The sequence below is a fragment of the Bubalus bubalis genome, chromosome 23 (genome assembly GCF_019923935.1).
Source record: "Bubalus bubalis isolate 160015118507 breed Murrah chromosome 23, NDDB_SH_1, whole genome shotgun sequence".
Classification (NCBI taxonomy): domain Eukaryota; kingdom Metazoa; phylum Chordata; class Mammalia; order Artiodactyla; family Bovidae; genus Bubalus; species Bubalus bubalis.
This window is the reverse complement of record NC_059179.1, coordinates 48,519,922-48,546,600: the sequence shown is the minus strand read 5'-3', so window position 1 is coordinate 48,546,600 and position 26,679 is coordinate 48,519,922.

Sequence of the window (26,679 nt, the reverse complement as noted above, 5' to 3'; positions counted from 1 at the left end):
AGAAAATGTGCAATTTGGTCAGGCAGAAAAAATTGAACAGAGCCTTCCAAGCAATAAATCACTGGATTGCTGGTGACATTCATACAATGCGGATATAGTGTTAACTGTATGAGTCAGCCAGCCCCCCCGGCACCCAGCCTGTCCCTAGGAGGTGACCTTGTGACGGTGCGGTAATCAATCATTCTGGCGTAGGACACACTGTTTTTGTTTAATATTACACTATTGGAATATATAGTAAACAAAGTGTAAAGGAAATTTGGAGCGCGAGCACTGTATAAGGGATGCTGTAATATGGTTGCTGCCTGCGGAGATCCCCTGACTGCCTGGAGGCTGTGAACAGGAGTTCACCAACTTCCACGCCGGGCACATGGGCTGCTGTCCCTGCTGCGGAGCGCTGAGCACGGAGCCGATCGTTAGCATTTTAAGGGAAATAAAAGCAGAGCTTGGCAGAGGCTGCAGACACAATTCGCAGCTCTCCTTTGGAAGAGATTTTTGAGACTCATCTCTTCCATCTTTCTGTGGTTGGTTATTCACACTTCCCATCAGCATTCGTCTGACCCAAAGACTTGGAAAGAAGACATTTCGAGATCAGAAACACAAATTCAGGTCTACATCTCAAGTCCACACCACATTCTCCCCCTCTCCGCACCCTGCCCCAGTATATTCTGGAAGGAAAATGAACCAGGAACTGGGTTGAGCCTTTTGCGTGTTAATACAGACCGGCTCCTCCAGGTCTCAGGCATTCCGTTCAGAGAATCTATTGTCTTTATAGTGAGTTATACTCACATAAAACAGGGACACAGAAGTGGGAACACGGGGCCTTATTAACTGGTGGCGTTGTTATTTTCAGTGTGGGCTGCTCCCAGGCCAGGCTGATCCATGGCATTCATTGCTGCTGATGAGACCCAAATTAGATCGAAGAGATTTTCAGAGAGAAAGAGGTTGAAATAAAGAACTCATGGATAAGTAAAAGGAACCCCTTTGTTTCTCAGCCTTTCAGCATTTCCTCCAGGTGTCAGTCCTTTAGGACAGGATGTGGCAAGATGTATTTTGATGGTGTTTGTTAAGAACACACTGACACACCTTCCTTAGAAAGTCATGGGATTCGATTTGTTTGGATTGCAATATCATCAGTGGGGATTGTGAGCCTAAGTTAAGGGGGAGAATTGGCCTCTTAACACACATAAGTAGGGAACTTTTCACAGTCCACTGAAGTGGCACGTTTTAGTTCACATCACATCCAAACGTTTTCTCCCCCACATAGTGGAGTTTTTCCTGTTTTTCATGGGAAATCAGCAAGTCAGAAGCAGGCAGTTGATCTGCACAATGTGAGTTCTGGGGCCTCTAGATGAGCGTGATAATCATAGAATCCTAAGGAAAACAATGGTGGAGGATTTGAAATCAATGTTGTGAAATGTATTCGGAAAGATAGACAGCCACACATTTCCCACGTGGGCGTGGAGCTTATTTCAGTCGCTGGAAATGAGGTGCCAGGATGCCACATGCAGGGTCTCCGGGAGCCCTCCTTGAGCAGCAGCGTTCCTCTGGGGGAGGATATGGCGAAGCCCCTTCTCCTACAGGACTCTGGCGGGAGGAACGTCGCTCATAGGGGGTGCTGGGTCTCAAGGAAACAGAGAGATGGTTGGACAATGCTAAGAAAAGTCTGGAAAGAGGGAATCAGAGGCTGCACGTGTTGACTGCACCTGCTGAGCAAGATTGGCTTGGCTAGGTCAGGGTACGTCCTGTATTGACTTAAACAAGTGGAGATGGTTTGGTCGGCTTTTGACAGCAGATCAGCTATGTGTGTGTGTGTGTGTGTGTGTGTAAGTAAAGCTTGTATTCAGCCAGAAGGGAGCCTGACTTCAATTTTATACCCAGTATCTCTAGAAGTGGCATGCGACAGATTTGCCAGTAGGAGGGAGGGATGGAGGAACATGGCAATAGGAATAAATGATGCCTTGTCTGGGACTGGAATTACTTCTGGGAAGCAAGGACAGAGACTGGGGAATGGAAGGAAAACATATGAGGGGCAAGGACATGCACATGCACACACATGTGTGCACACATGCACCCTAGGCACACACACCAGGTGCACACACACGGCACACGCACACACATACACCAGGCACACACAGACCATGCATGCATACCATGAACACACACACCAAGTGCACACATACCATACACGCATACATCAGGTGTACCCACACCATGCACACACATACACAATAGGCACACACACCATGCATACACATATACAATAGGCACACACAGCATACACACAGCATGCACACACATACACAATAGGCACACACACGTATATGCTTGCACAATAGGCACACACACCATGCATACACATATACAATAGGCACACACACCATGCACATATACCATTACACACAGCATGTACACACATACACAAGTGGCCTACTCTACACTGTGTAGACTTTCTCTAGCACAGCCCATGGTACCCACAGCAGGTGCCCCTGGGGGCAGAAGGAACTGGTTGGTACCTGCCTCTGGAGGGTCTGGAGAGGACACAGGAGAGACACAGGACCCCCACTTCTTTCCTTTTGAGGTGATCCTGGAGCCCCAGGAGCAATGTTGGGTCTGACTTTTGTTGCTCAGTTGCTTAGTTGTGTCCGACTCTTTGGACCCCCATGGACTGCACCATGCCAGGCTCCCCTGTCCTTCACCATCTCCTGGAGCTTGCTCAAATTCATGTCCATTGAGTCAGTGGTGCCATCCATTAACCATCTCATCCTTAGCTGCCTCCTTCTCTGACTGCCCTCAATCTTTCCCAGCATCAAAGTCTTTTCCAATGAGTTGGCTCTTTGCATCAGGTGACTCTGTTAATTCCAAACTGAAAAAAATCTGTGGTCAGTCAGCATGTGCTCTTCCAAGATAATCTTTGAGGAAAGAAGCCCATGGACTGTTATAAACTTTAAGGAGTGAAACCTCTTGAAAAGCTCTCTCACTTGGACTCAGCAGTATCTACATATTTTCCATCTTGAGGTCTGTGTGTGGTGTGCCCTGGACTTGCAATAGGAGATTTTGTCACCTCTCTGACTAATTGACTCCTTTATGAGAAATACTGGTATTTTAAATGTGTTATCCTTGCCCTCAGCACTTTTTTTCTTGTTGCTGAACCTTCCTAGTGCAAAAGTTGTTCTAGGCATCACACCTCAATATGCAATCCTGTTCTTGAAAAAATGCTACTATTCACCCCAGCAGGGGCGAATTCAGAGCAAGTGGTCTTAATATGCAGCAAGAAATCTACAGAATCCAATTTGCATTGCTTTAGCTGTGCTAAAATTCCAGTCTCCAAAGGATAAATGCAAAAAAAAAAAAAAAAGGCGAGGGGGGGGGAATCTATCTTTGTGTGTTTAATTATCTGACTTTTAACTAGCAAAGTTATAATTGCTACAATGAGCATTTAAAATATTTTGGTCAAAAGCAGTGAGTATTTTTCAAATTACTGATAAGAAAACTATTTGAGCAAATAGAAAACACGAAAAAAATAAGACCAGAGAAATTCATTTTCTGGAATGGTTCAAATGAGAGGTAGCATAAATAATTAGCATCTTGTGATTCTGTTTAATCCACCAGCATTCCCAGAAGCCCCATACTTAATACAAACATATTTACGTAGTTTTTAGAAGCAGAAAGTTAAAGTGTGAGACAAAATGCCATCTCCTCTCACTAAAGGGTGTCTGTTTAAATTACAGGTAAAACTGCCATCTCCTCTCACTAAAGGATATCCATTTAAATCATAGTTAAAACTGTACAGTATTCATTCAAAGGTCTAATGCTGTATTTAAAAGGGAAATTCAAAATGTAAGATTCATTGTTTTACATGGAAGTTCTTCATAAACAGTAAAAATGGAGTGTCTGTAAAAAATACATTGTTTTCAACCTTATGGGGAGAAATGAATGTTATTCTTCAAATTTGCTTTGCCTTTAAATGTGTGGAAGGACTGGGCTCCAGTACAATGCCACTCCAGAAGCAATTTATTGATTTAAAATAATAGTAATGTGCACTTTCGAATCTTACCTCCGAAGACCTTGAACATGAAATATTCCAAAGAAAACATCAAGAAGAGACATATGACTCCAAGAGAGCAATTTGTGAATTTGTTTCCAGGTCCATTTATTATTTTTTCTTTTGCGGGGGGAGGGGGGTGGGCTGTGTGCATTCTAAATATCTCTCACAAATGTTTGTTCAAGGAATACAATTCAGACCTTCAAAGAACGCACACAAATGCAGGACTTTGTGCAATAACGAAATATTTGTGCACCTCAGGTAGGAGGCAAACAAGAAAACCAGGGCAACGTGTTTAGAGGTTTTAATCTTTTGTTTCATCAGGCAATCATCAAGCTTACTGTCATGCACCTTCAGAACGAAAACCAGAGGACTGCAGAATAATTTATTTTGTATTAAGAAATGCATTGATAAGCTTTATCAAGGATACCCATTTTCACTAGTTTTTGTAAATGCCAGAGATATTCCTTTTGCATTAAATAAAACAAGGGAGAGACAGAGAGAGAAGTCCCCTGACAGGTTACCTGGAATTCAACATACAAAGACTCGCAGAGCCGTGCGGGTTCCTTTGCAGAATCACATTACCTACCTATTGCAAAGCTTCAGGTCTGTGGGGAATGTTCATTTTCGCTCCAGTCCCGTCCCTGGGTCCCACCTCCTGGAACAATAATGGGTGTCAGGTAGAGTTTGGAGGAGATAGGATTAAGCTATCACCCCCCCTGCAGTGTGTTAATTTATTGCTTCAGACATTTTCATATCTGATTCATTTTCACCCACTCCGCTGCGGCTGCACAAAGTTCTCGGGCTCTGCCGGTCCAAGTGGCCCTGGAGTGTGAATCCTTGGCACCAGGAAATGGCTTTCTTCACAGCACACGGCGCAGGTACGACCCTCGGAGGGTACAGCTGTGCTCGCCCCCAGAGCAGGGAATCGCTGTGGCCCCCGGCGCACGCGCCAACCCGGGCACGAGGCTTAGGTGTGACACCAGCCCCCAAAGAGGGGCTTTTTAGTAAACAAGAAAGGAAATTGTGCTGCCGCCCCAGCTCCCAGTGCTAGACGTCTTTAGGAAATGGTGTGATTTCCTCGAGAAAAATACAGGGTCACAGCTGCTTGAAATTTACATCAGAAATACCATTTTTGTTCCGCAAAGATGAACCTGCTGGAGAGGTGTTTGTTTCTGTCTGCAAAGGATGCCCCCATGTCTCTGTCTCTCTCCAGTTTTGCCCCAGGCGCAGCTGGCTGTGTGTTTGGGGTGGGAGCAGGCAGACCTCCCAGGAGTCCAGACAGGGAGGGCTTGGGGAGGAGACAGAGCTGTGCAGGGTTATTCTGCTCCTCTCGAAATTCCTCTAGGCTGATTTTAAAAGAAGACTTCATCTGGACAGCTCCGTGGGACCAGCGAAGGAGGAGATGTTTGCAAAACGAGAAGAGAGGCGGGTGGAGCCCAAGTCACAACCCGGGAAAGCATCAGGAAGCCATCTGTGTCTTGAGGGGGATGACGGGCACTTCCTGTCTGTCCACCTCCCTTTGCGCACATCTCCCAGGGAGAAAAAAAAAAAAACAAAAAATCCAGTTTCTGATAAAAGCAGCTGGTGAGGCTCCTGGGCGAGGGGAGAGGCCTCTGCTCCCCTCCTCTGCAGAGGTGGGGGATGCACGGCTTCTGAGGATAATCACAGGGACGAGACTTCTTTCTATCAGCACCCCTCTCCTTACAGACTGAGCTTACAACTCACCTGGGAGAGCTAGGCGGAAAATCTAGCTTGGTTTTATATCGAAGCCTCTTACTTAAAAAGCTGGCAGATAACTGGAGCAAATTTTTACTTGTTTTCCTTCGATGAACAAACACAAACCCTCATCGTTCTAGGAGCAGTGGTGACTGCACGGCTCGGGGGTGTCTTTGGGTCTTCCTCTTGGGCCACTGGTTTGAAAACTCAGGCCACGGCTTTTATTAGCACACACGTCTGGCGTGCTAGTTAGGAGGTAATTGTCGAGTCACATGTCAGGAACACAGACCAAGTGCTGTCTAACATGATGGGAAAACGAAAAAGGCCTCAGAAGCCCTGTTTTTGGCGGTGGTTGTTAACATTCCAATGGTCCTCTGAGTATGGTGATGGCAGGGCAGGTGCCCGGGTCCAGGGCGCAGTGCACAAGAGGGCATATATACATGAAATATACACACACCTGGCATCTATGGGAAACTAGGTCTGCATAAAGCAAGCATTTAGAAAGTAACCAATTATCAAAGAATGAAATGCAATTCATATGGGGACCCACGGCCTTCAGATGAGCAGTTTAAATGCTTTCACTCCCTGGTCCAGGCCAAGGTAGATCCAGAAGTCCTCTCTTCAACTTTATTGAATTTCTACGAAGATGGCAGGCTAAAGTGATTTTTAACACTTATCAATTGGATTTATGATTTCTGTGTCATCCACCCTGTTTCTGACATTAGGAAATATTCACACGAGGGAATCACTCAATGACTTTCTTTTTTTAAACTACACTGTAAAACATTTCAGTCTCTTCTCTTTCTGAAATCCACAAATGGCTAATTTTATCTCAGTCATACAACTGGAATCTGTGAGTTTCATCTGCTAATTATCTGGCAGCATTTTGATGTTTTAAATCATGATGATATAGCGTGTGGCCAGGACCCCGGCTTTCACGGTGGAGATCGACTCTGGTTGGAGGCCCTGGGCTTGTCCTGGCTTTTTCGGTAAAAACGTAAAATCTTTACCTTGGGAGCTGCAGTGTAGAAGAGGCTGCATTTTGTGAATGCTATTTCCGCAACTGAAAGAATTAGGAAGGCTTGCAAGCCACCAAGCAGCCGGGCCCACAGTCGGGAGACCCAGATCTATTGGTCACCGGTAGAGTTTGGGAAATAACTGTGAGAAGCCCCCAAAATGGTAAAAAAAAAAAGGCAACTTCTATGGCAAGGATTTTAAGCAATATTCAAAACCAGTTGTGCTTTTTTTCTGTTGAAGAACTCTCCATAGTCATTTCTCTTTGATTTTACAGCTGGAATAAATGAGTCTAAAATAGCTTACTGCTCTTTTCCAGCCTTTCAAAATTTGAGAGCAAGCTCAATTTCAGCATTTGTAACAAAGATGGCTGTGTTGATTTTTGGCCTTTCGGAAGTCAGATGGGTGGTGTGACTCAGGAGGGGAGGAGAAGGAGCCAGATATTTGTGTGTGTGTGTATGTAAATCCATCTTTCTCACTCCTTCTCGCTCCTCACTCTCCAGCTAATTAACAGCACGCCTGTTAGCCGGCTATATTTTATCTGCGACTTAGGGGCTTGCTGCGGTTTTCCGGGAGGCTGCTGCTGATGGAGCCGAACGTCTGTGTGTCTGGTTACGAGGCAACGGCTCGGCGCAGCGGGGCCCGCCTGTGGTACCTCGCGTATCGACTGTGCCTTGGCCCTGGATGTTTCATTTCATATATCATTCCCAACTCGCAGGGCTGTTTCCTGAAGTCAAATAGCCCTCTCCTTCATGCCCATTCTCACAAATCATTTTGTAATCCAACTCCCCGAGCCACGTGAGGACGAGGCAGAGCAATAGAAGTCGCAGTGGCGGCGGAGTTGCTGGGACCAGCCCGCCCGGATGTGGAGGAATGTCTCAGCTCCCTACCTGCCGGCATGGACACACCACGGGCCACCTAGGCTGGGCTGTCGTTTTAATTTTTCATGTCAACATGACTGCGGAGGGAGACAGGGTGGTGGGGGGGAAGTGTGGGCTCAGCGGGGCCCCTCTGTCTTAGCCTCTGGATCTCTGCCTTGGGAGCTCAGCTTTACCACAAAGCTTTGGGCTTATTTGGGCCTCAAATCCAAAAATAAAGTTCAAGACATCAGATGGCAAGCTGGACCACCGAGACAGACCGCCTCCCCAGCCCGCCACCGCAGGCGCAGAGCATGCAGCTGCCACTGACCAGCCCTGGGCAGGCTGTCACCACCGCAGCCCCGGGGCTGTGAAAGAAGTCGTGGCTGGACCCCAGGACAGGGTTTGTCACGGGCTTTGGGAGTCAGCCCCTGTCTACCATTTTGGAGGCTGCAGGTGAGCTCCCTGCCTGAGCTCAGAGCTGGGCGGCCAGATGTCCACTCCTGTGCGGGCTCGGGGATGCTCTGGGCAAGGTCGCATAGCTCAGTTCCTCAGTCGTGTCTGACGCTTTGTGACCCCATGGTCTGTAGCCTGCAAGGCTCCTCTTCCCTGGGATTCTCTAGGCAAGAATACTGGAGTGGGTAGCCATTCCCTTCTCCAGGGGATCTTCCGGAGCCGGGAAATGAACCTGTATCTCCAGCCTTGTAGGCAGATTCTTTACGCCTGAGCCACTTGGGAAGCCCATGGGCAATGTTAGCTTCTCTGTGTCTGTATTTATTCTTAATCCAGTTAATTCTGAAGGAAATCAACCCTGACTATTCATTGGAACGACTGATGCTGAAGCTCCAGTACTTTGGCCACATGATGGGAAGAGACAGCTCATTGGAAAAGACCCTGATGCTGGGAAAGACTGAAGGCAAAAGGAGAAGGGGGCGACAGAGGATGAGATGGTTAGATAGCACCACCAACTCAATGGACGTGAGTTGGAGCAAACTCCAGGAGGTAGGGAAGGACAGAGGAAGCCTGGTGTGCTGCAGTTCATGGGGTCACAGAGAGTCAGACCTGACTCAGTGACTAAACAGCAACAGTAATTTGTTTTTAATGTTTTGAACATATCCTTTTAAAAGAAGTATTGAGAAGAAAACACAGCAGAGTAAGAAGATGAGCCTTATTCACCCCTCTCCTACCATCAAACATTAATAACTAGTCACACAAACATCTGTAATTGCTAAAGCCTCCATCACTCACTTACACTGGGGAGTCCACGGTGTTCAAGGAGCTTAAACATGACGTGCCATGCTAACCCAAGTATGCCAAATACAGAAGATATTTATATAAAAGTACCAATCTGGTACAAAAAGAATAAAATTTAAAAAATAGATTAACATTTAAAGTTGATTTTTCCTCCATCCTCCCATTAATTGGTTCAGGGCCTGACATATGGTGGTCCCCATGGACCCAGGTCTGGGAATCTTTGACTTGGAGGGCTGATCTCCTGACCCCTACTCCAACCCCATGTCATCTGGAGTGTGAGGTGGGAAGATGAGGGTTCACGCCACCAGGCTCTGTCCCCGTTTCCCAGACGTGCCCATGATGCTAAAGGCCAGGTGCCTGCTGGGCCTGCAGGAGCTCAGCGCAGCTTTCCTCCGCTGAGACGCTAACAAGTAGCAGTCTCCGTAATCCTCCTGTTGTCCCTGCAGGAATGCTCTGCTCCCCGTGCCTGCAGTGGGCCACCGGAGGGCAGGAGGGTGACTCCTGGGGGGAATCTTGGGATCTTAAATGTGACTCTGCCCTCTGCCCCATAGAGGCACCCCCTCACTTCCCAGGATGCCACAGAAACTAGAGAGAAACTATGTTCACCTTTCCTTGTGGAGAAGAAACCAAGGCCCAGGGAGGTGGTGGGTATCCCCCCAGAGCTGAGGAAGAGCAGGCCTGGGTCCAGAGAGAGACGGAACACTGAATGTCCCTGGGTGCAAGAGTGCTGCTTCTCCCAGACTTGTCAACCCGCGTGGCGGTGACGATGGCCCTTCAGCCACGTGTTAGGTCCAAGGAGTCAGAACCCCTGCCTTCCCCACCTGCACCAGCCTTGCCTCCCCTATACCCCAAATCCCATCCTGAGCCTCAGCGAGGGGACCGCCTCTCCAGTGCTCCGCATTCCAACCCGGGCTCTGGATCTCAGCCCTTATCCTGCTTCCGAAAGGAGGACGTTGTCAGGGTTGGTACTTCAGTTTTTTCTTTCTTTCTTCTCTATTTTGATATTATGGCATACTGTCCTTTGGAAAGAAAACCACATTTATTTACATACTACATTTTCAAAGAAAGTGCCATGGACCTTGAACTATTGTCAACAGTAACATAGGTAAATATAGAATATTTTAGTAATAGCTTTTTCTTAGAAAAAGTGAAGACAATATTTTGGAGTAGTTTTTGATTTACAGCAAAGTGGAAGGAAAGGCCCAGAGATGCCCCACCTGCCCCTACACCTACCTGTCCCCACCCCTGCACGGCCTCCCCACCGTCCACACCCCTGCAGATGGCGCATCTGTTGTAGCTGCTGAGCCTAAACGGACACGCCATTGTCACCCAAAGCCCAAGGTTGACATTAGGGTTGGCTCTTGCTGCCATACACTCTATGGGCTTTGACAAGTGTATAATGACGCATATTCATGATTATGGCGTCACATGGAGCCATTTAATTGCCCTAAAGCATCCTCCGTGCTCCTCCTATTCGTCCTTCCTTCTTCCTTCCAAACCTTGGCAACCACTGCATTCTACCGTCTCCATGATTTTTACCTTTTTCTCAATGTCATGTAGTTAGAATCAAATAATTTGTAGCCTTTTCAGACTGGCTTTTTTTCACTTGGAAATATGCATTTAAGTTTCTTTCATGACTTTTCATGGTTTGATATCTCATTTCTTTTTATTGATGAATAATACTCTGTTACATGTATGTGCCAGCTTATTCTTCACCTACTCAAGGACACCTTGGTTGTTTCCAAGTTTTGGCAACTATCAATAGAGCTGCTATAAACATTGTGTGCAGGTTTTGTGTGGACATAACTTTTAATTCCCTTGGATAGATACCAAGGAAGGCAATTACTTTGGTTTTCAAATCTAGATTTTCTTGGTTAAAGAGACACTAACTATGGTCAGCTGAATTTTTGTTGTTGTTACTTAGTCACTAAGTTGTGTTTGCCTCTTTGAGACCCCATGGATTGTAGCCCCCCAGCTTCCTCTGTCCATGGGATTTCACAGGCAAGGATATTTGAGTGGGTTGCCATTTCTTTCTCCAGGGGATCTTCCCTACCCAGGAATCGAATCCATATCTCTTGCATCTCTTGTATTGGTGAGCGAATTCTTTACAACTGAACTGAATAATGCCCCTCAAATATATCTGTGTCCTAATCTTCAGATGTGGTGTTGAAGAAGACGCTTGAGAGTCCCTTGGACTGCAAGGAGATCCAACCAGTCCATCCTAAAGGAAATCAGTCCTGAATATTCATTGGAAGGACTGATGCTGAAGCTGAAGCTCCAATACTTTGGCCATGAAGAGCTGACTCGTTGGAAAAGACCCTGATGCTGGGAAAGATTAAAGGCAGGAGGAGAAGGGGATGACAGAGGATGAGATGGTTGGATGGCATCACCGAGTGGATGGACATGAGTTTGAACAAGCTCCGAGAGTTGGTGATGGACACGGAAGCCTGGAATGCTGCAGTCTGTGGGGTTGCAAAGAGTCAGAAAATGACTGAGTGACTGAACTGAACTGAATCCTCAGGACCAATCAGCGTTACTTTAGGTAGCAAAAGGGGCTTTGCTAATACGATTAAGTTAAGGATCCTGAGGTCAGATTACACTGGATTCCCCTGGTGGGCATGCTTTCATCTCAAGGGTCCATCAAAGAGGGCCAGGAGGATTTGAGTTGTTAGTAGGAGAGTTGACAAGCAAAAGGTTGGAATTATTCAAGGAAGGGGCTGAGCCTTTAGATGCAGATGAGTCTAGAGCTGGGAAAGGTACAGAAGGGATTCTCCATGAGCCTTCTGGAGCGCAGCCCTGATTTTAGACTTGATTTTAACTTCTGACCTCAGAACCGAAAAATAACTCTGTTGCTTTCAGCCACTAAGTTTGTGGTCATTTGTCATAGCAGCAATGGAAATCTAATACCCTAGCAAGGAATGCACTCCTCCTGGGAACCTGAGTCTTCCATCCCCATGGGAACTCCAGCCATTCTTCATGGGCCTCTGCTAGTCTTCCTCTGACTCTAGCAAAACCCACGTGTTGTCCTGGGAAGGTAGAGAGTGAATTCTGATCTCTGTGGATGGCACGAGCCAATCCAAATCTTTTCTGAGGTTCAAAAGAGTGTGTTTTTCAGTCTTGATGGTTAAAAAAAAAATGTGTGGCTTTGTACTCCCTGATTGGCTGCCCACTTACTGCTTCTGGTTGGGCTTAACCCCAGGAAAGTCTCTTGAGAAACGCCAATCACGTGAGAGTGTCCAACTAGCAATATTTGGATAAATTCTGGGTAAGCAACCAGGGTTTTAGATGCCCTTCCAACCCAAACGTGGGAGCTGTGTGAAATTTACACATCGTTCCTCAGTGGTCTGCGGGATCTGTGGAGGTTGTGAAATGGGAACCAGGAGAGGCCTGGAGAGCAGCCCCAGTCGTGACCCTGGGGCAGGGGAAATTGCTTAAAACCCCATCGTAAATACATCCTGTCCCTTGGATGCCGGGCCTTGCAGAGAGAACAGGGCCGAGCTGCTGGAGTGTGTGCCCCGAGTAGCATTTTGTGTGTTTCTCAGCCAAAAGTGCATGAACCAGAGAGTCAGGGGTGACCATGCACCCCCAATAAAACCCCCTTACAGCGCTTCTCACCATGGAGTCTCACTAGGTTCCCTGTTAAATTCTAAGTTCTGCCCAACTTTTAAGAATCTACTTCCTGATTTCTAGGCTTCCTAGCCTTTGTGGAATAGTACTTCTCATGAGATTTTTCAACCAAAGAGGTCTGGAAAAGCCACCTAAATTGCAGGATTAATTGCATACATGTCTAATAATGTCTTCTTTCTACTCAATTCCCCTTCAACCTTTCTGGGATGAAGCTTCTTCATCCTATGAATGGGGTGAATCGTTTTGGGGATTCCAGCCTGTTAGTAACAAACATCATTTTTGTACATCCCTACTTAAAGCTCATCATTCAGAAAATGAAGATCATGGCATCTGGTCCCATCACTTCATGGGAAATAGATGGGGAAACAGTGGAAACAGTGTCAGACTTTATTTTTTTGGGCTCCTAAATCACTGCAGATGGTGATTGCAGCCATGAAATTAAAAAACGCTTACTCCTTGGAAGAAAAGTTATGACCAACCTAGATAGCATATTGAAAAGCAGAGACATTACTTTGCCAACAAAGGTCTGTCTAGTCAAGGCTATGGTTTTTCCAGTGGTCATGTATGGATGTGAGAGTTGGACTGTGAAGAAAGCTGAGCACCGAAGAATTGATGCTTTTGAACTGTGGTGTTGGAGAAGACTCTTGAGAGTCCCTTGGACTGCAAGGAGGTCCAACCAGTGCATTCTGAAGGAGATCAGCCCTGGATGTTCTTTGGAAGGAATGATGCTAAAGCTGAAACTCCAGTACTTTGGCCACCTCATGCGAAGAGTTGACTCATTCGAAAAGACTCTGATGCTGGGAGGGATTGGGGGCAGGAGAAGAAGGGGACGACAGAGGATGAGATGGCTGGATGGCATCACTGACTCGATGGATGTGAGTTTGAGTGAACTCTGGGAGATGGTGATGGACAGGGAGGCCTGGCCTGCTGCGATTCATGGGGTCGCAAAGAGTCGGACACAATTGAATGACTGAACTGAACTGCACTTACATTTTGGGCTTCCCAAGAGGCTCAGTGGTAAAGAATCTACTTGCTAATGCAGGAGATGAAGGAGACTCGCATTCGATCCCTGGCTAGAGAAGAGCCCCTACAGAAGGAAATGGTCATCCCCTCCAGTATACTTGCCTGGAGAATCCCATGGAGGGAGGGGCCTGGTGGGCTACCATCCATGGGGTCACAAAAGAGTCCGACACGACTTAACTAGGCACATGCACTTAGATTTTGAGTTTTTGAAACAGCTTACAAGCTGAATGTTGCTTATATTTCTAAAGTTTTTGATAAGCTGGTTAGATTCAATAGTAGACAAAACATCAAATAATGGTAAAATTTATTTATGGGATGCACTTTATCTTTCTCTCTCTCTGTCATATACACACACACACACATACACGCTCCTATGGAAGCATAGATGAGGCTCAGTGGCTTCAATTTACCTTTGAAACTTCATCTTTGACTCTCTAGAAATTGTATGAAATGTGGCAGGAGAAAAGTCAAAAGAAAAATGTGCTGAAAGTAAAGACTCAATTCTGATAAACCCAGCTCCTTTTTGCACCATTCTGGCTGTTGGAAATGGTTCGATAACAGTCAGGTCATCCCTGTACTTTTTAGATTTGCATCAAAAGAACAGGAAAGAGAATCAAACCTCGGCTGTAATTCTGAATCATCCTCGAAATCCTTGCTGCCAATTTAGCGTAACATTAGAGACTTTTCCAATTGATGTGAAGTTATACAATAGAGATGCTCTGGGCTTCCTACGGGTTTCTAAAGTAGCCATTTAGAAAGAACTGATCTCTGTTATAATTCATCCAAAACTGGTACTTTGCCCTGTGTATTCCATGAGCAGGTAAAGTACAGAGAGAATTAAGGGGCCACGTGGTGGCCCGAGGAGAAAATTTCTACAACTTGGGGACTGCCATAAATGCCATGAAGTGCCTCAAAACCTTTTTAAAATAATCAGTCCACTAAAACACTGGAAAAAAGAATCAAGAGAGATAGTGAATCAGAAATTGGTAGGAATCTCTGAGAAGCAGAAAGAGATAAGAAGCAAAATGAGAAAAATCTTAGTCCACAGCCTAGGAAGGAGACTCCTGAGATAGGGAATTGTGGAAAACTTGGGGGCTCACCCTGGGGGCTCTGCCCCCAGTGCAGCATTTGCAGAAGCTGTGCTGATGGGAGCATGTTAAAATTAAAGAGGGAAATTGAATACTCTCACTATGGGGATAGATATGTATATTGCCATTCGGAGAGCTATCAATAATTATTCTTGAGCTTTGTGAAGTTCCTACATACTGTGCATAGAATTTTAGAATATTTGTGTCTTCCTGGTATATTGAACATTTATCAACATACAGTTCATCTCTCTTTGTTCTCCCTAATGTGTTTATATTATTTTATTTCCTAGCTATAGTTTTTCATCATTTTATTTTCTACTTTTTCATATTCTTATGTTTTAGACATGTCTCTTATAAGAGTATCCAAATCTATATTTAAAAATTACTCTGATAATCTCTGTATTTTAATTGGAAATTTAAACCAAGAACATTTATTTTTATTATTGACATGCTCACGTGTTTACAGAATTGTACATTTGCTTTCTATTTGTCTCAGTTAATGTCTCTTTTTTCTTCTTTCTTGCTGTTAAAGCATTTATTTTAGTTTTGTTTGTTTAGTTTTTATTTTGTTTTCTTATCCTGTCTCCATATTTTTACCAGCTTTGAAGTTAGACTCTTTAATGTTTTTATTAGTGGTTATGCTTGAAAATGTATTAATATTATGCTTAGACTAAAGACAATTTAAACATAATTTCTAAACTCCTTTTCTGGAAAGATACAAGTATCCAAGAACCAATGTCAAAGACCCCTTTAGCTTATATATTTTTAATAGGAAGTATTTAAATTTTGTCCTTGTTTAACCCCACAAATGAGGCATAATAATGTTAATTCACATAATACTTGTTTAGATTTTCCTTCTGTTTGTTCATTACTCATTCTTGCATTTCACATTTCCTTCTTGGATATTTTTCTTTCCGACCATAGTTTTTAACCTGAAAATACGTTTATTTTATCCTCACTCTTAAAAAGACAGTTTCTGTGAGTACATGATTCCGGTTGACGGCTTTTTCCTTTTGCGTGCGCCTCTCCATACAGTAGCCCGTGGACGGGGGTTTCACTGTGTCTTCTGAGAAGTCTGCTGTCAGGGCAACGTGTGTGTCGTGTCTGACTCTTTGTGATCCCACGGACTGTAGCCCACCAGTCTCCTCTGTCCACGGAATTCTCCAGGCAAAAATACTGGAATGGGCTGCATTTCCTTCCCCAGGGGATCTTCCCAACCCAGAGGTCAAACCTGAGTCTCTCACATTGCATGCAGACGCTTTACCATCTGAGCCACCAGGGAAGCGCTGACCCTTTGTATGCAATTTCTATTTTCTTTTATCCCCTCTCGCTTGAAGAACTTCTCTTTGTTTTAGTTCCATCTTTCTTTCCTGCCTTCCTTCCTGAAATGGAAGTGTTGATCATCTCATTTACATGCTCATGTCTGCTCTAACCCGACGGGATCCCACATACCATGTGAGCAAGGTGAGAGCACTTTGCAGATCCAACTACTCTTGCCAATTATCTGCCTACAAACTAAGAGAGAAGCAGAATAATCAATCTCCTTCATATACTTGGAAATTTCAAAGAAAGTCCACTGCTCCAATGAATTTTTCAAACTTGAGGCTGAGGCCTTGTTTGATCCCTGTCTTCTTACTTTCCAGGGTGTCTCTGCAGAGGTTTTGGCAGATGCTTAATAAATATTTGCAAATATCTAAGTTATACAGACTGGGGATTTTAGTATGTACAAGAATGAACACCTGAATTTGACATTAAAGGCAGAAATGGCTTATTAAACTACATGAATTTTTTTTTTCCACACTGTAGAAATTGGAAGCCATTCAATTCAGTCATAGGAAATTCCCATTTAAATTGGCCCTCCCTGCTCAGGTCCTCTATTGAACATGACTAGATTTGAGGAAGGTGTTGGGGACAGACAGGAAGCCCCTGCCTCCTGGTACTCACTCCTTCCTGGGAGTGTGAGTGGGACCTGTTCATGCTTCTGCCCAAAAGTATGCAGTAAAGGTGATGGGAAGTGTGGATCATATGACGAATTCATGACATTCGCCTTGCTGAGTGGCTCTTTCCCTTGTTGGCTGAAGAAGAAAATTACCCTATTGTGAGCATCACATGGAGAGAGCCATGTGGCCAGGAGCTGAGGGCAGCTTCTGGTCAACAGAAACTGAGGTCCTCCATCCTTCAGCCACAAGGAGATGGAGAGCATTGATGACCAAGTGAGATCAAGAGCAGACCCTTCCCCAGTCACGCCTACAGATGAGATGCCAGCCCTGGCCAAAGCCTTGACTGCAGCCCTGCAGAGAGCCCAGCTAAGCTGTGCCCACAGAAATGGCGAGATGACACATGCGTGTTGTGTGAAGCCATTAAGTTTGTGGTAACACAGCTACACAGCAGTAGATATTAGCAGTAGATTAGCACTATCTATTAGCAGTAGATAGCTAATAAGAGATGACCAAAGGGCTCTGAGAGTCTCCTCGTCAAGATTATCTGCCAGTATTTTCCAAAGTGGTGCAGATATTAGAGAAGAGTGACAGTCCCCTCTTTTTAAAATATCTCGGCTGTAGATTCTACATTATAGTTATGTGGCTGGAAAACTCTAGAGGAAAAATTGAGAGGCACACTTGGAATGCAAGCTGTGGATTTTGGCAGAACACTGGAAAGTGTGCAGTGAGTTCTGCCATCTGTACCCAGAATCTTCACATTGTGCAGAGCAGAAAAATAGAGCATGGAATGGGCTCACATTGTTGGGGAAGCATCGAGAGGCCATGACCTTCAAGGAAGGGCTCAGGTGGTGGCTGAAATGACAGCATCTCATGTCCTAGCTCTATCACAGAGAATAAAACATGTGTCTAAATACTGGAGAGAGAACATTTTCAAAAATAAAGATATCTGAAGATATCACACACAGAACACCTTTCCACCTGCTTGCTTAAAATAATGTAGTCATTATGGCAATAAGTGTTTCTAATAAAGTATGAAAATGGATTGTTTGCTTTGCTGCTTGTATGAACTCTCATTTCTCTTTTTATGATATTGAAGCTGACATTTGCGTACCCTTTATCAGTAGAATATTTAATCAAGTCCAATCTGCAAGAAGCAAGAGGAATTATTTTATTTAAAACCTGTCCCCCATGTAAAAGTCCTGGGAAGTAGGACAACGCCCATGGAACATGTGTGAGTGTTAGAGTAAGAAACGAGAATCTGGAGGGAGTCTTTGAAAGAAGAGATGTCCCTGGCGTGTGACCAGCAACTGGGCTCGGTGATGCCAATAAGTTTTGAGTTTAAAGTTGAGGTCGAAGACGCATGTTTGGGGAACTCAAGCAACCTCTGTGAGCAACTGTGCATTCATTCTTGCAGTTGAATTGTTGCAAAAATATGTGCACAGGCTTTTAGGTGGTATTGGTTTATGCCATTCTCCTATTACAAAACATTCAATGTCTCTCCAGGGAGGATGAGATTAAGTGCAATCTCCTGAATATAGCAGATAAGGACGTCCATAACCCACACCTGGCCTTCCTTCCCTACCTCCAGCGCTCCCTGTCTACTCAAGCCCCACTGTGGCACAAGGAATTTTTGGTTGCCTTTGCCTGAATTCCCCATTCCTGTCACACACACCCAGCTTTGCATGTGCTGGTCTCTGGTCCTCAAATCTTCTCCCTTGTACCTCATAGTTTTATTCCTACTCCAAAGTCTGATGTAAATGTCACTTTTCCCTAGAAGTGTTCCTTAAAATCACTATCTGTGTGTTTGTGCTGCAGTCTGTGCTACACAGGCACTTATCCTTGGCCTGACGTCATTGGCCTGTCTTAGTTTCTCCCAGAGTAGGGGTGATGTCACACTCATTGCTCAACACTAGCACGCGTTAGGGGCTTCCCTGGTGGCTCAGCGGTAAAGAATCTGCCTGCGATGCAGGAGACGCAGGTTGGATCCCTCAGTCAGAAAGAACCCCTGGAGGAGGAAATGGCAATCCGCTCCAATACTCTTGCCTGGGAAATTCCATGGATAGAGGAGCCTGGCTGGCTATATTCCATAGGGTCGCAAAGGGTTGGACAAGAGTGAAGCAACTGAATGTTAGCACACGTCGCAGTGTCTCTCACAAAGTAGGTACTTTAAAAACACTTCTTGGGTGAACAGATGGCTCAACAAATGGGGGAAGGAATTTGGGACTGTGATCTCTGGGAGAGCAGCTCACCCAGGTGGACCTCTGTATCAAACACTCTCATGATGAGTGCTGGTTACTGTGAGGTCCGCGGTTTCAGGCCAGGGCAGCGTGATTGATGCTCCTGTTCTGCAGCGAGCATCCCAGCCGCCCTGGAGCGAACCTTCCAGGTTGACCTCCACTCTTTTCGAATAGGAACTGCAGCCAATGGCCCGGCTGTGCTCACATGGCCAGGAGAGTGAGAGGCCTCCATCAGACAGCTCTGCTGGGACTGGGGGCTTCCTGAATTTTCCTTGTGCCGTTTCAGATTTTAGCACCGTCACGTGCCTCAGGGCTGGTACAGAGCCTCAAAAGCTCAACATTATGGGTCAGCATGATGGAGGCGGGAAATCGTCCCTTGCCACTTGACTGGGAACCCTGGTGATACGCGAAACATAATTCCACGACCATGGTTAGAATCTTTGTGAAATGTTTCTTATTTTAAAAAGGTAAACATTTTAAGTTTTTAAAAGTCACTTTTGTGTGGCTACCAGCAACCAAGCTGCGGCATTTGTAACTAAATGGTACGGGGGCCAGAGTTCTGAAATCAGCACGGTTCCCATCTCTGGACGTTCCCAGAGTCAGGGCTGACGGATCTCCTCCTGCCTGTGTGAGCTTATCTGAGGGAGCAGCTGGGGTTGTCTCTGAACCTTGGTTGACTCCATTGTAATCCAGAAGGGGCCCTGCCTGCCCTGAAACACCGATTCTTACCTTTCCAGAGAAAAGCAGCAGTCACCAACAGGAAGACCAGCACAGATTGCGCAGGGTCTGACTCCCCCCCCGGTGGGTCTCCAGCCCAGGCCCTCAGGAGCTCGCAGGGGATGGATGCTTTGTGTGTGAACTATGGCAGTTCCCGGGCCAGGTCAGGGACACCCCCCTTGACTGGCGATGGAAAGTGAGAGTGCTCCTGTTGGCTTGCTAGAGGTGCCAAAAGAAAGGACTGGGACCGGGGGCCTTAGACAACAGGAACGTGTTCACTCTAGGTTCTGGGGCTGGAAGACCAAGCTCAGCGTGTTGGCAGAGCTGATTCCCTCCTCGGGCTGAGAGGGAGAAGCTGGTCCTTGCCTCTTCTTCATCTTTTGCTGGCTCCTGACAAGCCTTGTGCTCCTTGACTTGTACAAACATCACCCCGATCTCTGCCTTTATCCTTCCTCGAGATTCTTCATGTGTGCCCATCTCTGTGTCTACATCTCCTTGCTCTATAAAGGCCTTTCACAGTGATCTCATCTTAATCTGAACATCTGCAAAGACCCTGTTGCCAAATAAGGTTGTGTTCACAGGGGCTGGGGGCTAAGACGTCAACATTTTTTGGGGTGCACAAAGTGTGACTGTTCTTCGCATGAAGATTCTCTCTCCCTTGGCCAAACTCTAACAGCCAAGGGTCATTGATTAGGTGGATGGGAAGACTCCTAGGCAGTCAGATCAAGCCAGGACCACTGGCTTCAACGTCTAGTGTCTTTCTCTTGGTGCAGGCACCTTCTCAAGCTGTGAGCTGCCCTTTGAGCACCACCCCACACCCCACTTCTGCATCTCACCCCTGCTCAAGCCCCCACAGTTGTTCCCAGTTGCTTGGACACACAACTGGGCAAGATGAGCTCAGTCTCCAGCAACATTCCCTGTTGTCCCCAGGGTATACCTTCTGCTCCTATCAGAACCCTGTCCCCCAGATCTCTGGTCTCCACCCAAACTCTGCCCTCTGAGGATGCCCACCTCCCCTCACCACCTTGACATCTCCCAGTGGGTGCTGCATACTTGGGAGCCCCACACTGGGACTCACACAAGCCCCCCTCGCCCTTCCGCTCTGAGCATGGAACTCACCCCATACTCATTGGCGTGGCGACTGCTGCTCTGCCAGGGATACTGGATATTCTCCGAGGCCAGGACCACAGCTTCAGTGATGTGTGGAAGTTCCAGAGTCCCCTTCTAACCTTCACTAAAAGAAGAGACTGTCACTGCCAGAGATGGACTTCAAGCAGGATGCGACCAGCCTGATGTGGACAGTCCAGGTGTGCGGGTCACAGCCTGCCTCGCCCTGCAGTGGGTGTCTCACCCTGCCCCGAGCTCTTTCTGGAATTCCATTGTCTCTGCTGCTCTGGCCATGGCTGGAGCCGGGTCCTGGCCTCATTCCACATGAGCTGTGAGTGTCACCAGGAGGCCAAACCCCACAACATAAAATAAACCTCAGGGTCACCTTATTGGAAGATCTTTATCTTCTCCACAATATTATGACCTTATTTCTGTTAGAAAGAGCAGTTTCCATGAACTTAAACAAAAATAGACTGTAAACCCTGTTTCACAGATCAGCCAAAAAAGTCAGCAAACTCACAGGACAGATGCCACGAGGAAAGAGGAGCATGGACAGCAATTCCAATTCTGGTAATGAGGGCACAGAAGATCTTGGCTTTGGACTGCGAATTCCCTCTGCCTGAATCTGGGTAACTCGCTTGCTTACATTCTCTGCTCTGCTCCCTTGTTGGTAGCATGGTGATGAGAATCACCTCTTGATTTCTCTGTCTTTAGCCATGTAAGCAAGATCAACGTTCTCAAACTCCCACCAGCATGCCAAGAGGAACATGAATGCCCACTTTTATCCAAGGGCCGTGTCTCAGTGGTGCTTCCCTGGACAAACTCACTGGCCTTGAATCTTCAAAGTAATTGGGTGACCGCCTCAAATTATACCCAGACCAACAGTGGAAGTAGCGACTGAGACAAAACCTCTGTAACCTTGATACCAAGGCTTCCCGGTGAGTTTTGGAGCCCCCAGTTTCTGTGGGCCACCTTCCTCTTGTGACTTCTCTTGGGTGGAAAGACTAGAACCCCAAGGACCTACAGTGTGTTCCTGTGCTGGCTTTGAGGGTGGAAGGTAAGCAAATTTTGAGCTAGTTGGGCTTTTTGACCATCCAGAGCAGTGGTTTTCGAGCAGCATTTTCAGCCAGAGAGAATTTGTTTGAGTTAAAGAAATCTTAGGGCTGAATATGGAAAATGGATAGAGGGGGCTCTCATAGATGGAGAGCCAGAATCTTGGAGTCCTACTCTCGGGCTGCTGGTCTACCCACTCTAGCCTCCCAAAAGGGCCATGGGGCCCCCAGGGCTCCATGGGCCCCATGTAAAGATGCAGCTGGAGCTCACACCCTCCCAATGCAGAGACATCCACTGTGCTACTCACGCTGGGTGATTTACCCACTTTTCCTGCAGGACTCCAGTTCAAGACCTTCTCAGCCTTTAGGGGACATGGTGCTCAGATAGTTCCTCATCATGTCGACGTGCTGTTGGCCTCTGAAATTTGGACCCACCGACCCTCTTGGGTGTATTGCCAACACAGATGTCTGCCCCTCCCCCATGTGAAGACCACCTTGGTGACCTTCTTCCTCAAGTCCCAGCTTCACACAAGCCTTGCCATTGCACACACTGCTCTTCAAATAATGGTCATTCTGGGCTCTCTGTTGGCGTGGTTACCTGCCTTAGAATCCAGTCCACGATGCTAATTCCCCCTGACAAGGCAGTGCCGTAATGGACCATCCTGCTCCAAGGCTGACATCCCTCCATCTGGAAGCCGGTTGCAGCCAGAGCATCCGTTCTCTTCTCACCACTGGGTCACACCACGGCCATTAATCCTTCCTGCTTTCCCATGCAAACATTTGTAAAGCCACATCCCTCCCATCTTGTGCTTGTATAATTGATTTTTTAAAACCTAAATACAGAGCTCTCCGTGCATCCCTGTTGAATTTTATTTGGTTTCATGTCATTCAACCTGGCTTGCTCTTCCCGAGCCCTGTGCTGTAATCGAGAATGATAGCAAAAGTTGCCTCCCCGTGCTCTTTGGCCTACAGATTTGATATCTCAAGTGTCGGGGAAATGATGCTCTAGGTCAGGTCAAGTGCAAAGCTTTGCAGCCAGCACCGAATCAGCACTCTCTCCTAGGCAGATATTAACTCATTGATCAGCACTGCTCAGCCGGTTGTGAATCCACTTTACTGTACTGGGCACCGGATCACACTCTCCATCTTGTTCATACAAACACACAGCAATTGGGCCTCATTTGGATCCTTAATGCAGTGCCATGAGGTAAGAGGAACATGGACAATAATTCCAATTTTGGTAATGAGGGCACAAAAGATCTTGGCTTTGGACTCAGAATTCCATCTGTTTGAATTTGGGCAAACTGCTTATTTATATCCTCTGACTTTGCTCCCTCAGCTGTAAAACGGTGATGATGATTGCCTGTGTTTTCTCTGTCTTTGGCCACCTAAGCAAGACCAACTCCCCCCAACCCCCATCAGCGTGCCAGGAGGAACACAAACGCCCACTTTGAGCCAAAGCCCACGTCTCAAGGATGCGCCTGGGGGCTCTCCTTGCCCACCTGACTTGGGATGCTCTGGTCCTCTCTCCCAGGCCATCAGGCGCCCTGGCTCGGGGCTCTCTGCTTTCCTTCTTGTTTGCTAAACCATCTAGCATCCTCAGCACCGGTTTATGGTCACCAGTGGGCTCTCAGTTTCATCTCTTTTGGCTGCAAGTTCAGGATCTTGGCCTCTTTGAGACGTGATGTTTCAATCTGTAAAAGAGAGAAGATGATGTCTACCTGGTGAGATGACACACACAGGAAGCAGACAGAGGGTGGGGGTCTTGGAGCCGAGGTGGGAATCACTCACACATCGCAGGGGCTCTGCGTACTTCTCCTGAGTCCTGGACCAGTGGGACTGGCCTGGGCCTGGGGAGAGCCTCAGCAGAGCTGGCATCTGCTGCCCGCCAAGCCTCCAGGCATCCTCCAGAGACAGAAGCTTTTTTTTCTAAATCAAGATTATTTAAGATTATGATATTGCTCCTTCTTTCAGAAAAGTAGCGAAGGAAAGCGAGCACTTGCTTGGTGTTGTTGATGCCCCTACCTACAGACTCAGGGGTGGCTTCTTCTGCCATCTTGTGTGCCCCAGAATTGGCTGGCTAGGAATTCAATGTGGTGTCCTTATTCAGTTTAAGTCTGGTTTTGGGGACTCGCGTTCTCTTTCCTAGAAAAGGTCACATTTCCCCCATTTCAGGTATGTTCCCTGGCGTCCATTATTTCCCAGAGGGCACCCAGGAGCAGCCCTGACCCCCAGGTGGGTTCTCCCAGTGCAGGTGAGGGGGTCTGGACTCAGGGCTGGCGCAGTGGTCTCCTGGGGCTCCCTTCCCCTCCCACCTCAGGGGTGGTCTAATAGCTGTAGCAGGTAAGATGTGACACCTTCTGGTGCAGACCTTGCTAGGGGCTCTCAGGGTCCCCCTAAACCCCTCCTCCCCCCAGCTTCATCCCACTCTTCCCTTCACACTACAGCCAAGCCGGGCACTCTCAGCTGGGATCTGCTCCCCTTTGGAGAACTACTCTTCCCGCTCACCATGCAGTCTTCCTGCCAGACTCTGAGGCAGAGCAAGGTTTGTCTTCCAGAGCACTGATGGCAAGGCCAGAGCATCCAGACATTAGACCTGGAAGTATCCCCAAGTTTAACCTTCTCATTTCATAGACAAGTGGAGGAAATCCAAGTTCTCATCTCCAAAGGCCAATGGACAGAGCCACCTCTTACTGTGCTAGGCCGTGTCCTCCCCAGAGCTTTGTTATCCCCCATGCAGCCTCGGACAGAATATAAATCATCCTTTATAATAAAGTTACAGGTGGTGCTGATGGGCACACCTGTGAGGAACGAGCAGACCATCATACGGGCGTGATCTCATTTCCTCATCTTTCATTTTTACTGTAATCGGAAGTTTGTACTCTTGACCAGTGTCTCCACATTTCTCCTGCCCCCAAGTCCTGGTAACCACCATTCTAATCTCTGTTTCTGTGCTTTTGGCTTTTGAGATTCCTCATATCAGAGAGATGACACAGTGTGTGTTTTTCTCTGTCTGGCTTGTTTATTGGGTAGTCCAAAAAATTCATTCCTTTTTTTCCATAAGCTGTTACAGAAAAATTTGAATGAAACTTTTGGCCAACCCAACACTTAGCAAAATGCTATGCTAAGAGTCCTCAGAGTCCATTCATGTTGTAAAAAATGGCAGTGTTTCCTTTTTTTCTCATGGCTGAATACTATTCAATATATATATATATATATATATATATATACACACAATCTTCTTATTCCCACATGGCTCAGTGGGTAAAGAATCCACCTCCACCTGGAATGCAGAAGATGCAGGTTGATCCCTGGGTCAGGAAGATCCCCTGGAGAAGGAAGTGGCAACCCACTCCAGTATTCTTGTGTGGAGAATCCCAAGGACAGAGGAGCCTGGTGGGCTACAGTTCACACGTTGCGTAGAGTCAGACAGGACTGAAGCGACTGGACACTCACGCATACATTCACCCATTGATGGACTCCTGGATTATTTCCACACTTTGGCTATAAAGGCCTCATTCAAATGCAGAACAGCCAGGGAGGAGCCTCTGAACGCCTCTGCTGGGGACTGAAGCCTCGCACCAAAGAGCCCTGTGAGCCTGGGCACGCTGGCCAGTGCTTCTGGGCCCCTGTTTTCTCACTGCAGAGCGAGGGCAATCCCAGTGCGCTGGGTGCGGCCCACCACGTGCTGGAGGAGGGCCTGCCGCTCAGCACCCTGAGGTGCAGCTGCCAGGCGTCTGCTTCTGCGGAGCCAAGGTCATGCCCTCCTGGGGCAGCCACCCTGTCTGAGCAAGGTGGGCTGCAAAGGCCTGGCTGTTTCCTTCTGACATGGGTCAACCCTGTGGGGCTGCAGGTGGTCCAGGGCTCCTTGCTGAGCTGGGAGAGGCTTCTTCCAACTCTCTGCGCAATCACTTCTTCCTTGCTTCTTTCATGGATGTTGATCTCTAAGGGGGACCTTAGAACTGGACATGGAACAACAGACTGGTTCCAAATAGGGAAAGGAGTACATCAAGGTGTATATTGTTACCCTGCTTATTTAACTTATATGCAGAGTACATCATGAGAAACGCTGGGCTGGAAGAAGCACAAACTGGAACCCAGCTTGCTGGGAGAAATATCAATAACCTCAGATATGCAAATGACACCACCCTTATGGCAGAAAGTGAAGAAGAACTAAAGAGTCTCTTGATGAAAGTGAAAGAGGAAAGTGAAAAAGCTGGCTTAAAGCTCAACTTTCAGAAAACTAAGATCATGGCATCTGGTCCCATCACTTCATGGCAAATAGATGGGGAAACAATGGAAACAGTGAGAGACTATTTTGGGGGCAAAATCACAGCAGATGGTGACTGCAGCCATGAAATTAAAAGACTCTTGCTCTTTGGAAGAAAAGTTATGGCTAACCTAGACATATTAGAAAACAGAGATATTACTTTGCCAACAAAGGTCTGTCTAGTCAAAGCTTTGGTTTTTCCAGTGGTCATGTATGGATGTGAGAGTTGGACTATAAAGAAAGCTGAGCATCAAAGAATTGATGATTTTGAACTGTGGTGTTGGATAAGACTCTTGAGAGTCCCTTGGACTGCAAGGAGATCCAACCAGTCAAGCTTAAAGGAAATCAGTACTGAATATTCATTGGAAGGACTGATGCTGGAGCTGAAACTCCAAATCTAATCATGTGATGTAAAGAACTGACTCATTGGAAAAGACCCTGATGCCAGGCAAAATTGAAGTCAGGAGGAGAAGGGGATGACAGAGGATGAGATGGTTGGATGGCATCACTGACTCAATGGACATGAGTTTGAGTAAACTCCGGGAGCTGGTGATGGACAGGGAAGCCTGGTGGGCTGCAGTCCATGGAGTTGCAGAGTTGGACACGACTGAGCAACTGAACTGAACTGATCCCTAAGGAGCATTGTGCCCCTCACGGTTCAGTAAGTTCTGGGCTCCACAGTCCAGCCCGCAGTGCCCAGCGCCTGCCTTTCTGAGGCTGTGTGAACTGGCA